The 15,533-nt window shown below is 42.0% G+C and overlaps 1 pseudogene; it reads left to right on the forward strand.

The window, feature by feature from the left end:
• Nucleotides 1-10,792: 10,792 nt before the first annotated feature.
• Nucleotides 10,793-11,333, forward strand: LOC115147857 (claudin-4-like; annotated as a pseudogene).
• Nucleotides 11,334-15,533: the final 4,200 nt, after the last annotated feature.

A 15,533-nucleotide genomic window follows, 5' to 3' on the forward strand; every position in this document is an offset into this window, starting at 1 on the left:
CCGGGCCAATAGAGAAGGAGAGAGCGAGAGAGAGATTGGAAATGAAGGTGAACCTTGGGATACAGCACATCCAAGTGGAAGGATTCTTGGCAACAAATATGGAGAAAATATGGGACCATTGTATATGATCCTAAGAATAAATATGAACCATTACCCTATTACTGCATGGAAAACAACAATTTATAGTGGAGAGGAAAGGATGCGAGTGCACTTTACGGATCGATTTAATTGGATATAATAAAGTAAATAGTCCTATTTAATTAATTTTGGACATCGATCTCCGTGCCTTCGGTAACCAATGGGTTAAAGAAAAGTATGTTACAATGATACAGCCCGATAGGCTATAAGCTTTATTAAATAGGCTATATTTAAGAATGTCATATTTTAGCAGTCCATAGCCTACCACCATAGTTTAGCAGTCCATAGGCTACCACCATATTTTAGCAGTCCATAGGCTACCACCATATTTTAGCAGTCCATAGGCTACCACCATATTTTAGCAGTCCATAGCCTACCACCATAGTTTAGCAGTCCATAGGCTACCACCATATTTTAGCAGTCCATAGGCTACCACCATATTTTAGCAGTTCATAGCCTACCACCATATTTTAGCAGTCCATAGGCTACCACCATATTTTAGCAGTCCATAGCCTACCACCATATTTTAGCAGTCCATAGCCTACCACCATAGTTTAGCAGTCCATAGGCTACCACCATATTTTAGCAGTCCATAGGCTACCACCATATTTTAGCAGTCCATAGCCTACCACCATATTTTAGCAGTCCATAGGCTACCACCATATTTTAGCAGTCCATAGCCTACCACCATATTTTAGCAGTCCATAGCCTACCACCATATTTTAGCAGTCCATAGCCTACCACCATATTTTAGCAGTCCATAGCCTACCACCATATTTTAGCAGTCCATAGCCTACCACCATAGTTTAGCAGTCCATAGCCTACCACCATATTTTAGCAGTCCATAGCCTACCACCATATTTTAGCAGTCCATAGCCTACCACCATATTTTAGCAGTCCATAGGCTACCACCATATTTTAGCAGTCCATAGGCTACCACCATATTTTAGCAGTCCATAGGCTACCACCATATTTTAGCAGTCCATAGGCTACCACCATATTTTAGCAGTCCATAGGCTACCACCATATTTTAGCAGTCCATAGCCTACCACCATAGTTTAGCAGTCCATAGGCTACCACCATATTTTAGCAGTCCATAGCCTACCACCATAGTTTAGCAGTCCATAGCCTACCACCATATTTTAGCAGTCCATAGCCTACCACCATATTTTGTCCACTAAATAATGCCCTAATGTTGGTTCTTGCGCAAAAGCACTCCACCCACATCTTGCACTAACGATATAATACTACGACGTCACATTATAGGCCTACATCCCATTTTAAAGGTTAATAAATCCTAAAATAACTAAGCCTATGAAATCATTTAAGTTTATTGGTAGTGATATCATCGGTGTTCCGAAGACTGTCAACATTTTACATTTTACTGTGACCAATCACAGGCCTATAACAGGCAGGTTATTTCATCAAAGTGGACACTTTTGACATTTTCATTTCATTTCAAAGCATGTCGACATGAGAAAATAGATATTCGTATTGTTTTTGCTATCAGATGATCTAGTTCACACTATCACTATTCAATGAAGTAAAATAGCCTACACTAAAATACAGATATTCTGTAGGCTACAGTACACCTGTCAGTATTCGTTTCTCACGGACTTGAGTTGTCATGCCATCTTGAAGACAATTCATAGGCTACTACTTCACAGAAATATATATATAATATATATATTCATTGTTTTAATGCCCCTTGCATTATTTTTTATTTTTTGAAGCTTAACCAACATTTCCCATATGAACAAAAGTCGACTATAATAAAATAAGAAGCCTAATTAACAAATAGGTCATTATATGTGGTAATTATGTGTTTTTTCCTCATAAGGAAATGCATTTGTGTAGTCTAATCCACATGCGTAAAATGATCGTTGCCCACTGAGATAAAAAACAATATATACGACATATTTCTGTTCATATGGCCCACTGTTAGTGTAATATAGTGTCATATTTCACACAATGTAAACATGCTAATTAAAATGTTTGATACATCGTAACATAGCCTAAATTACACGCGAGCCAAACAAACAAAACAGGCTAAAACTGGAGATGTTATCAGCTTTGCAGAAGTTTTTTAGTTTTAGTTTTTGGAAACGAAACTATTTTAATGTATGCAGTGTGCGCGTTGACAGGCTACTGTTGACAGCTTACTTGCGCTTGGCCTCTGCGTCTTAGGAACCCTGTGGTAGCGTGTAGCCTTCTACTGCACCATCACACGTCTATACAACGGCGCTTCCTAGCGGTCCTTTGCTAATACTGCGTAGGAGACATTGTTTGAAGCCCACCCTGCACTTTACGTTATCTTCCAGTGGATGATGCTAAAGGATCATAGTAGAATCCACATCTGCCTTGCATAGTGCTTGCGCCAGTAGCCTATAGTTTACATTAGACACAGTTCGACACAGTTCAAAGAGCCATGGTTCAATTTAAGCTATTTCTTGTGTGCTTTGTACAAATAATTGTATTATTAATGAATTGTTATTTTCAATTCGGTCTTCTCATTGGAACCCGTTCTACTTCTATGTGCATAAATGAGCAGCAGTTGCCTGGATTTTAAACTAAGAGAGATCAAACTAGGGGAGATTCTCAAATGGAAAGAAGTCCTTCCTCTCATTGAAACGGATTAGTGGTCCAGGGTCGAGTAGTGGAGGATAGTGTCAATTCGTTAGTAGGTGAAGAGAGGTCTTATGCATAAGAATATCCTCCTGTTGGCTAGCGCAAAAGTCTTTTAAAATCTGCCACCCATTTGAATCAGCTGTTGTTTTCTTAGAGGAGAAAATAATGCACATATTTAAAAATATACTCTTCTTATCCTTTCCTGTATGAAGTGTCTTGCACGACGAGCTGAATTATACCGAACAAAAATATAAACGCAACATATAAAGTGTGGGTCCCATGTTTCACGAGCTGAAATAAAAAAATCGCTGAAAAATCATTCATACACACAAAAAAAACGTATTTCTCTTCAGTTTTGTGCACACGTTTGTTTACATCCCTGTTAGTGAGCATTTCAATTTTTCCAAGATAATCCATCCACCTGACAGGTATGGCATATCAAGAAGCTGATTAAACAGCATGATCATTACACAGCTACACCTTGTGCTGGGGACAATAAAAGGCCACTCTAAAATGTGTAGTTTGTCACACAACACAATGCCACAGATCCCTCAAGATCTGAGGGAGCGTGCAATTGGCATGCTGGCTGCAGGAATGTCCACCAGAGCTGTTGCCAGAGGATTTAATGTTAATTTCTCTACCATAAGCCGCCTCCAACATCGTTTTAGAGAATTTGGCAGTACGTCCAATCGGCCTCACAACCGCAGACCACAGGTAACCAAGCCAGCCTAGGACTTCCACATCCAGCTTCTTCACCTGCGGGATCGTCTGAGACCAGCTAGCTGGACAGCTGATGAAACTGAGGAGTATTTCTGTCAGTAAAAAAGCTATTTTGTGGGGAAAGCCTCATTCTGATTGGCTGGGCCTGACTCCTCAGTGGGTGGGCATGGCTGCGCCCCTGCCCAGTCATGTAAAATCCATAGATTAGGAACTAATTAATTAATGTAAATTGAATGATTTTTTTATGTGAACTGTAACTCCATAAAATTGTTGAAATTGTTGCGTTTATATTTTTGATTAGTATAGTTTTTATCACTTTACCCATTATTTTAGAATTCCATTTGCCTGATGACACGTGAGTGGAGAAAATGAGTCTCATTTCATACAAGAACATTTGTTTCCACAAGAGATACTCAATTGGCCAGATCAACTCCTCTGTCTTCCATCCTCTCTTCACCTCCTTTTGAAAAAGGTCAAAGGTAACAGAGGAGAGGAGCCAGACATCTGTATATACAGTGCCTTCAGAAAGTATCCATACGACTTGACTTATTTCCCATTCTGTTGTGTTACAGCCTGAATTCAAAATGGATGAAATATTTTCTTCTTACCCATCTACACACAATACCCCATAATGACAACATAAAAACATGTTTAGAAATTTTTGTAAATTTATTGAAAATGAAATACAGAAAAATCGAATTTACATACAACTCTCCTTCCGTGGCCTCCAACTGCTCTTAAATGCAAGTAAAACTAAATGCATGCTCTTCAACCAATCACTGCCCGCACCTGCCCGCCCGTCCAGTATCACTACTCTGGACGGTTCTGACTTAGAATATGTGGATAACTACAAATACCTAGGTGTCTGGTTAGACTGTAAACTCTCCTTCCAGACTCACATTAAGCATCTACAATCCAAAATTTAATCTAGAATCGGCTTCCTATTTCGGAACAAAGCATCCTTCACTCATGCTGCCAAACATATCCTCGTAAAACTGACCATCCTACCGATCCTCGACTTCGGCGATGTCATTTATAAAATAGCCTCCAACACTCTACTCAACAAATTGGATGCAGTCTATCACAGTGCCATCCGTTTTGTCACCAAAGCCCCATATTCCACCCACCACTGCGACCTGTACGCTCTCGTTGGCTGGCCCTCGCTTCACTCTCGTCGCCAAACCCACTGGCTCCAGGTCATCTACAAGTCTCTGCTAGGTAAAGCCCCGCCTTATCTCAGCTCACTGGTCACCATAGCAGCACCCACTCATAGCACACACTCCAGAAGGTAGTCACCCCCAAAGCCAAAGCCAATTCATCCTTTGGCCGCCTTTCCTTCCAGTTCTCTGCTGCCAATGACTGGAACAAAAATCACTGAAGCTGGAGACTCATATCTCCCTCACTAGCTTTAAGCACCAGCTGTCAGAGCAGCTCACAGATCACTGCACCTGTACATAGCCAATCTGTAAACAGCCCATCCAACTACCTCATCCCCATACTGTATTTATTTATTTATCTTGCTCCTTTGCACCCCACCCCACTGCTCCTTTGCACCCCACTCTCTACTTGTACATTCATCTTCTGCACATCTACCATTCTAGTGTTTAATTGCTATATTGTAGTTACTTCACCACCACGGCCTATTTATTGCCTTAATTAACTCCCTTATCTTACCTCATTTGCACTCACTGTATATAGACTTTTTGTTTTATTTTTGCTACTGTATTATTGACTGTATGTTTGTTTATTCCATGTGTAACTGTGTTGTTGTATGTGTCGAACGGCTATGCTTTATCTTGGCCAGGTCGCAGTTGCAAATGAGAACTTGTTCTCAACTAGCCTACCTGGTTAAATAAAGGTGAAATAAAAACAATAAAAAACACAAGTATTCACACCCCTGAGTAAATACATGTTAGAATTCCCTTTGGCAGTGATTACAGCTGTGAGTCTTTCTGGGTAAGTCGCTTAGAGCTTTCCACACCTGGATTGTACAATATTTGCACATAATTTTTTTCAAAATTTGTCAAGCTCTGTCAAGTTGGATGTTGATCTTGCCATAGATTTTCAAGCCGATTTAAGTCAAAACTGTAGCTAGGTCACTCAGGAACATTCAATGTTGTCTTGGTAAGCAATATATTTGGCCTTGTGTTGAAGGTTATTGTCCTCCTGAAAGGTACATTTGTCTCCCAGTGTCTGTTGGAAACAGACTGAACCAGCTTTTCCTCTAGCACTCTGCCTGTGCTTAGTTACATTCCATTTATTTTTATCCTAAAAAACTCCCTAGTCCTTGCCAATGACAAGCATTCCCATAACATGATGCAGCCATCACCATGCGGGAAAATATGAAGAGTGGTACTCAGGACATAAAGTTAATTTCTTAGCCAATGTTTTACTTTAGTACATTATTTCAAATAGGACACACGTTTTGGAATATTTTTTATTCTGTACAGGCTTCCTTCTTTTCAGAATTAGATGTTCATCTATGTTTGTTCCAAACTTAACATTTTGACGTGTTAAGGTTAAATTTAGGCATTAACTCTGCATTTTTAAGGTTAGGGTGGCAAAATGTGGCATTAACTCCGAATTCGAAAAGTTTGGCACTAACTCCGAATGGTTTAGGTAATGGTTAAGGTTTGGGATAGGCTTAAAAGAAAAATAAATACAATAAAATCATTCTATCACTGGACTTGAACATGCAACCTTTCAAATCAAAGGCAGATGCTTGCACCCATCCACCATCTCTTTTCCACAAACCACAACAAAACCGAAACCTACTTGAAGGTAACAGCACTCACTGTTACCCCTAGTTGCTGGGTTCCAAGTCATCTCCCAACGTCCTCAGACATGGATGGACATCGAATTCTGACTTGTATCACAAGTGACCTGACAGCATCCTCAGTTTTCTCTTATCACAGCCATTAAACTCTGTAACTGTTTGAAAGTCACCATTGACCTCATGGTGAAATTCCTGAGAGGTTTCCTTCCTCTCCGGCAACTGTGTTAGGAAGGACATCTGTATCTTTGTAGTTACTGGGTGTATTGATACACCATCCAAAGTGTAATTAATAACTTCACCATGCTCAAAGAGATATTCAATGTCTTCTTTTTTTAATCCATCTAGCAATAGGTGCCCTTCTTTGCGAAGCATTGGAAAACCTCCCTGGTCTTTGTGATTGAATCTGTGTTTGAAATTCACTGCTCGACTGAGGGACCTTACAAGCAATTGTCTGTGTGGGGTACAGAGATGAGGTAGTCATTCAAAAAAGTCTGCTTTCCAACAGACACTGGGAGACAAATTCACCTTTCAGCAGGACAATAATCTAAAACACAAGGCCAAATATACACTGGTGTTGCTTACCAAGTTGACATTGAATGTTCTTGAGTGGCCTAGGTACAGTTTTGACTTAAATCGACTTGAAAATCTATGGTAAGACTTGAAAATGCTTGTCTATCAATGATCAACAACCAACTTGACAGAGCTTAAAGAATTTAAAAAATAATAATGGGCAAATATTGTACAAATCAAGGTTTTCACTTTGTCATTCTGGGGTATTGTGTATAGATGGGTGAGAAAGAAATACATCTATTTAGCCAATTTAGAATTCAGGCTGTAACACAACAAAATGGGGAATAATTCAAGGGTTATGAATACTTTCTGAAGGCAATGAGCATTGGTGCGTGCATTTTTGTCTCTGACTGTCTGTCCGTCTGAGTGTCTGCTCCTCTCTCGTCTATCCCGCCTGTGTGCCTGCCCGTTCTTCAGTCTAAGGCCGTGTCACAGTGAGCCAGGAATGATGGATGACAATTGAGCCAGACACAGAGTGAACAAGATAAGATTGCATTGTACAGCTGAAAAATCTATAGTGAATAGAGACTAAAACAAGACCTACGTCCCACTGGTATGGCAGGCTGCCAGGTCCAATCCGTCAGCCCCCTCCATCACCACTAACACCTGTCCCAGGGGGTGGCATGCTGCTCACATGGGGGAGAGGAGTCACCTAGCTGGGGGTTTCCTTCTTAGGACAGTTGGGGGAGGAATAAAACCGATATGGAAAAAGTAGTCGGTGGACCACACTAAGTAAAATATGTGTTCAAAAAAAATAAGGGTTTTGTTTAATACAATAATAACATTCTTCATTGAACTTCCAGTCTTTCTCTATTCACAAGTCTTCAGGTCTTTAAAAAAAAGCTTTCCTCTGGGTCCTCTAACAGACTGGCAGAAGACCATGGCTGGCTTTCAATTCAGCCAGATGTTCTCTCCCCCCTGCACTCGTTCTCTCCCTGTCTCGCTGTCAGGACTGATGGAACTGGATAGGTGAAAGCAATGTGGCGGAACCTAGCTGGAGCTGTTTCTTTTACCTATACAGTAACATGCAGACCCATAAAAAGGGAGTGAACAAGGTCAGAGAAGGAGGAACATCTAGCTGGAATGAAACACAGCCAACTTGGCTTGGGTCTGGGGCAGTGGACCCTCTCCCCATGAACTAGAATAGAGTGTTCCCTAAATGGTTTTACAATAACAGCAGTGGAATGGGACTTTAACGACTCGTTTTATGCCCTGATTAATATGGTGGCAGAGAGATTTGTCATTAGTGTGTTGAACTGGGCTGTGGTTTTGACTGCTAACGAGGAGAAGGGGAGTGTCCTATGCTCATTCGGGTCGAGAAAATCTCTTTCAAGCCTAAAAATATAGCCTGGTCCGCGATCTGTTTGCGCTGCCTTGCCTCAATGACCAGGGGAGTTGGCAAGATAGCACAAACAGGTCTGAGACCACAGGATGTAAAAACATAGTTGGCAGGGAGGAAATAATAATAATAATAATTAGGTGGGAGAATACATTTGTTGTATTTTACACATGTACAAGATTGTATTATATACATGTGTTGTATTTTACACTTGTACAAGAGTGTATTATATACATGTGTCAATTGGAAATGTGTTTTTTAAATACTTTTACAAACTTCCCCTGAGACACCCTCAGAGAGTGGGGGATAGAGTGACATAGTCAGACAGATAATTATAGTGGAATTATAGCGGTGTATAGTAGTGGTACATTATTGTAATGCTAATATAACAACTAGTAGTCTGTCAATTATGACATTATTTAAATACAAACTATACTATTATGAGATGAAATTGCAATTCCATTCTATCAGTTCCATAGTTGCATATGATATAAAATATTGGGTCATTAGGTATTGGCCTACTGTATCTCATATAGATCTATCTGGGTTTTGTGGACTGCAGCCAATTTACCGGAGAGTTTCTGTCTTGCAGTCTCTGCTCTATCTGACCCGTGACTCAGTGTGGATCGAACATGGAGCCAGAGAGGAATGGAGAGATAGATGGAGAGATAGATGGAGAGAGAGATGAAGTAGGAGGAAAAGAAAGAGGACATTTTTAAAGAAGAACATACAAATCAGTGCATTGGAAATTAGTTCTACAACATTTCCATTGATCATCTGATGCTTGTTTTACATTTCTGAAATGATCAACCTTGCAATGTTACTCAGATGTAATCCTGCTTGTACAAGAGAGAGTGGCACTTACATTGTCAACCAGTAGGTGGCAGTGTGAGATACTGCATCATGACTACCAGGTACCCCATGAGATAACCTGGTTCACTCAGAATACACTCAGATAAGCACATAATGTTGAGCTGTGGGAGGTTTCCACTCTAGATAGAATACATTGAGATAACTACATAATGCTGAGCTGAGGGAGGTTTCCACTCTAGATAGAATACATTGAGATAACTACATAATGTTGAGCTGAGGGAGGTTTCCACTCTAGATAGAATACATTGAGATAACTACATAATGTTGAGCTGAGGGAGGTTTCCACTCTAGATAGAATACATTGAGATAACTACATAATGCTGAGCTGAGGGAGGTTTCCACTCTAGATAGAATACATTGAGATAACTACATAATGTTGAGCTGAGGGAGGTTTCCACTCTAGATAGAATACATTGAGATAACTACATAATGTTGAGCTGAGGGAGGTTTCCACTCTAGATAGAATACATTGAGATAACTACATAATGTTGAGCTGAGGGAGGTTTCCACTCTAGATAGAATACATTGAGATAACTACATAATGTTGAGCTGAGGGAGGTTTCCACTCTAGATAGAATACATTGAGATAACTACATAATGTTGAGCTGAGGGAGGTTTCCACTCTAGATAGAATACATTGAGATAACTACATAATGTTGAGCTGAGGGAGGTTTCCACTCTAGATAGAATACATTGAGATAACTACATAATGTTGAGCTGAGGGAGGTTTCCACTCTAGATAGAATACATTGAGATAACTACATAATGTTGAGCTGAGGGAGGTTTTCCACTCTAGATAGAATACATTGAGATAACTACATAATGCTGAGCTGAGGGAGGTTTCCACTCTAGATAGAATACATTGAGATAACTACATAATGTTGAGCTGAGGGAGGTTTCCACTCTAGATAGAATACATTGAGATAACTACATAATGTTGAGCTGAGGGAGGTTTCCACTCTAGATAGAATACATTGAGATAACTGCATAATGTTGAGCTGAGGGAGGTCTCCAGAGTTTACACTGTAAGTGAGCTATGGAATCAGACTTTGAATTTCAAACATGGAAGTGTTTATACAGCTAATACTGATGTAGGATATCCATCAATATTATAGCATTATGGTAAATATGGGATCGAGGGACCAGCTTTCTAATTGGTTCCCCAAATGTTGAGGGAGAGACAGAGACAGAGAGAGACAGAGAGAGAGAGAGAGAGAGAGACAGAGAGAAACAGAGAGAGACAGAAAGAGACAGAACGAGAGAGAGAGAGAGAGAGACGGTGAATGTGTGCGACAGACAATGTGCAGCTAGGAGAAGGATTGAACGGTTGTGTGTGCATGTGTGTGCATCCGTGAGTGTGCCTGTGTGTGTGTGTGACAGATTTAAGAGTAATTCTGAAGGGGACAGCAGCAGCAGCAGGGCTGAAGGGCTGAAGGTCCTGGCCTTAGTTAATTATTGACACCATATAACGCTCAGCTTTGTGCGGGGCTTAGTAAACCGGTCAGATGAGATACCTTTGGAAACAAGTTTCACTTGAGAGAAAGAGAGATACAGAGAGACAGAAAGATGACAAAACTCCTGCCCTTTCTGTCCCTTTTTCACAGTAACCCTGTTTTCAGAGCCGTAGAGGAAGTTTGTTCTTCATTGACAACCTCTCCACCGTACAGGCTATACTCTCTCCCCTCTGTCTCTCAATCACTCCCTCCATCAATTCAATCCGTCCAGACTGCCAGGGCTCCATCAGGTGAATGTCAGCTGGGCTACAGATGCTGGGCCCTGGCGATCATCGGCTGGCTGGGAAGTATCATCATCTGTACTCTGCCCATGTGGAAGGCAACAGCCATCTCACACCAAACTCTCACCGCTCAGGTTATCTGACAGGGTTTATGGTGCATGGGCCAGAGGCAGTGTAAGGTCTACGACTCCCTCCTGGCCTTGCTCCAGGACCTGCAGGCCGCCAGGGCTCTGACCATCATCGCAATCATCGCCGGAGTGTTCGCCATCCTGTTGGGCATCGCCGGGGGGAAGTGTATCAACTTAGTGGATGACGAGAGGTCCAAGGCCAAGGTATCCAACGCTAGTGGGGTCGTCTTCCTCATCACTGCCCTCCTGGTCTTAGTACCTGTCTGCTGGTCGACCAACACCATCATCCAAGACCAAGACTCCTACAACCCCCTTTCAGGCTACCAAAGGGAGCTGGGAGCCCTGCTCTACACCGGCTGGGGCCCCAATTGGTATTTTGAGGGTCCAATCATAATGATTACGTCGAGGCAGATGCCCCAGGGATAGAGTGGCCCACACTCATTGAATATGGCGCTTTTAAATGTTAGAGCAATCCTTAGTAAAGCCTTTCTCGTGAATGACCTCATTACGAACTATGATAAAATCATTGTGTAGGGCGATTTTAATATTCATGTTAACAAAAAGACTGTCTCCAAGGCCATTGAATTTATGAATCTTTGAGCTCTATGGACTTTATCCAACATGTTAACCGTGGCTATACTCTGGACCTGGTTATTACCAAGGGGATTTCTATTGACATATCCTCTATTGTTGATGTTGCTTTATCTGATCCCCACAGTGTATTTTTGACTACCTTGTTGCTCATAGCACAGGGTAATACTCAACAGAAGTGGAGAATGTCAAAGTTGCAGGTCCATTGTGATATTCTAAGACTTGGCATACACAGTGCAACTTGGCATACACAGTGCATTCGGAAAGTATTCAGACCCCTTGACTTTTCCCACATTTTCCCAAATACAGGTGTGCCAAGCTTGTAGGGTCATACCCAAGAGGACTCCAAACTTTAATCGCTGCCAAAGTTGCTTCAACAAAGTACGGAGTAAAGGGTCTGAATACTTATGTAAATGTGATATTTGAGTGTTTTATTTTTTAGAAATGTGCAAAAATGTCTGAAAACCTGTTTTTGCTTTGTCATTATGGGGTATTGTGTGTAGATTCATTAGGGAAAAACAATTTAATCCATGTTAGAATAAGGCTGTAACGTAGCAAAATGCTAATTTTTTATTTTTTTATTTCACCTTTATTTAACCAGGTAGGCCAGTTGAGGACAAGTGCTCATTTACAACTGCGACCTGGCCAAGATAAAGCAAAGCTGTGCGACACAAACAACAACACAGTGTTACACATGGAACAAACAAATATACAGTCAATAACACAATAGAAAAGTCTATATACAGTGTGTGCAATTGAGGTAAGATAAGGGAGGTAAGGCAATAAATAGGCCATAGTGGGGAAATAATTACAATTTAGCAATTAAACACTGGAGTGATAGATGTGCAGAAGATGAATGTGCAAGTAGACATACTGGGGTATGGGTAACAGTATGGGGATGAGGTAGTTGGATGGGCTATTTACAGATGGTCTATGTACAAGTGCAGTGATCTGTGAGCTGCTCTGACAGCTGGTGCTTAAAGATATAGAGGGAGATATGAGTCTCCAGCTTCAGAGATCTTTGCAATTCGTTCCAGTCATTGGCAGCAGAGAACTGGAAGGAAAGGCAGCCCAAGGAGTAATTGGCTTTGGGGGTGACTAGTGAAATATACCTGTGGGAGCGCGTGCAATGAGTGGGTGCTGCTATGGTGACCAGTGAGCTAAGATAAGGCGACGCTTTACCTAGCAAAGACGACCTGGAGCCAGTGGGTTTGGCGACGAATATGAAGTGAGGGCCAGCCAACGAGAGCATACAAGTGGTGAGTAGAATGTGGGACTTTGGTGACAAAACGGATGGCACTGTGATAGACTGCATCCAATTTGTTGAGTAGAGTGTTGGAGGCTATTTTGTAAATTACATCACCAAAGTCAAGGATTGGTAGGATAGTCAGCTTTACGAGGGCATGTTTAGCAGCATGAATGAAGGATGCTTTGTTGCGAAATAGGAAGCTGATTCTAGATTCAATTTTGGATTGGAGATACTTAATGTGAGTCTGGAAGGAGAGTTTACAGTTTAACTTGACACCTAGGTATTTGTAGTTGTCCACATATTCTAAGTCAGAACCGTCCAGAGTAGTGATGCTGGATGGGCGGGCAGGTGCGGGCAGCGATCGGTTGAAGAGCATGCATTTAGTTTTACTTGCAGGAGAGTTGTATGGCATTTAAGCTCGTCTGGAGGTTAGTTAACACAGTGTCCAAAGAAGGGCCAGAAGTATACAGAATGGTGTTGTCTGTGGAGAGGTGGATCAGAGAATCAGCAAGAGTGACATCATTGATGTATGTAGAGAAAAGAGTCGGCCCGAGAATTGAACCCTGTGGCACCCCCATAGAGACTGCCAGAGGTCCGGACAACAGGCCCTCCGATTTGACACACTGAACTCTGTCTGAGAAGTAGTTGGTGAACCAGGCGAGGCAGTCATTTCAGAAACCAAGGCTGTTGAGTCTGCCGATAAGAATGTGGTGATTGACAGAGTTGAAAGCTTTGGCCAGGTCGATGAGTACTGCTGCACAGTAGTCTCTTATCGATGGCGGTTATGACATCGTTTAGGACCTTGAGCGTGGTTGAGGTGCATCCATGACCAGCTCGAAAACCAGATTGCATAGTGGAGAAGGTACGGTGGGATTCGAAATGGTCGGTGATCTGTTTGTTAACTTGGCTTTCGAAGACCTAAGAAAGGCAGGGTAGGATAGATTTAGTTCTGTAATAGTTTGGATCTAGAGTGTCTCGGGGATGACCGCGACAGCTTTCCAATCTTTGGGGATCTCAGACGATATGAAAGAGAGATTGAACAGGCTAGTAATAGGGGTTGCAACAATTGCGGCGGATCATTTTAGAAAGAGAGGGTCCAGATTGTCTAGTCCAGCTGATTTGTAGGGGCCCAGATTTTGCAGCTCTTTCAGAACATTAGCTATCTGGATTTGGGTGAAGGAGAAATGGGGGAGGCTTTGGCAAGTTGCTGTGGGGGGTGCAGGGCTGTTGACCAGGGTTGGGGTAGCCATGTGGAAAGCATAGCCAGTCGTAGAAAAATGCTTATTGAAATTCTCAATTATCGTGGATTTATCACTGGTGACAGTATTTCCTAGCCTAAGTGCAGTGGGCAGCTGGAGGAGGTGCTCTTTTTCTCCATGGACTTTACAGTGTCCCAGGACTTTTTGGAGTTTGTGCTACAGGATGCAAATTTCTGTTTGAAAAAGCTAGCCTTTGCTTTCCTAACTGCCTGTGTATATTGGTTCCTAACTTCCCTGAAAAGTTGCATATCACGGGGGCTATTCAATGCTAATGCAGTACGCCACAGGATGTTTTTGTGCTGGTCTAGGGCAGTCAGGTCTGGAGTGAACCAAGGGCTATATCTTTTCCTGGTTCTAAATTTTTGGAATGGGGCATGCTTATTTAAGATAGTCAGGAAAGCACTTTTAAAGAATAACCAGACATCTTCTACTGACGGAATGAGGTCAGTATCCTTCCAGGATACCCGGGACAGGTCGATTAGAAAGGCCTGCTCGCTGAAGTGTTTTAGGGAGCATTTGACAGTGATGAGGGGTGGTTTGACCGCAGACCCATTACGGACGCAGGCAATGAGGCAGTGATCGCTGAGATCCTGGTTGAAGACAGCAGAGGTGTATTTGGAGGGCAGGTTGGTCAGGATGATATCTATGAGCGTGCCCGTGTTTACGGATTTGGGGTTGTACCTGGTAGGTTCATTGATAATTTGTGTGAGATTGAGGGCATTTAACTTAGATTGTAGGACGGCCGGGGTGTTAATTAAGCATGTCCCAGTTTAGGTCACCTAACAGTACGAGCTCTGAAGATAGATGGGGGGCAATCAATTCACATATGGTGTCCAGGGCACAGCTGGGGCAGAAGGTGGTCTATAGCAAGCGGCAACGGTGAGAGACTTGTTTCTGGAAAGGTTGATTTTTAAGTAGAAGGTCAAATTGTTTGGGCACAGACCTGGATAGTATGACAGAACTCTGCAGGCTATCTCTGCAGTAGATTGCAACTCAGCCCCATATCTTGTCAGAAAATGTTATAGTTAGGGATGGAAATTTCAGGATTTTTGGTGGCCTTCCAAAACCAGGATTCAGACACGGCTAGGACATCTGGGTTGGCAGAGTGTGCTAAAGCAGTGAATAAAACAAACTTAGGGAAGAGGCTTCCAATATTAACATGCATGAAACCAAGGCTTTTACGGTTACAGAAGTCAACAAATGAGAGCGCCTGGGGAATGGGAGTGGAGCTAGGCGCTTCAGGGCCTGGATTAAATGCGGAAATGTGGAAACTGTGAAGGGACCTAAATACTTTCCAAATGCACTGTATAACTAGGCAATAAAAAATGCCATACTGACTAATTTTTCTAACTTGATCACTAATAATCAGAATAATTTCAGTCTTCTTTTCGACCATTGATGGCTTGATAAATCCTACCTTCGCATGCAGTGCTTTATTTGTAAATCGATAGGTCCCAGAACACATAGTGAGCGCGGGGGTGGGGGGTTATCCGGGGAGCTCTGGGGTCCCAGAACACATTGAGAAAA

This window comes from Salmo trutta, chromosome 14 (genome assembly GCF_901001165.1).
Source record: "Salmo trutta chromosome 14, fSalTru1.1, whole genome shotgun sequence".
NCBI lineage: Eukaryota > Metazoa > Chordata > Actinopteri > Salmoniformes > Salmonidae > Salmo > Salmo trutta.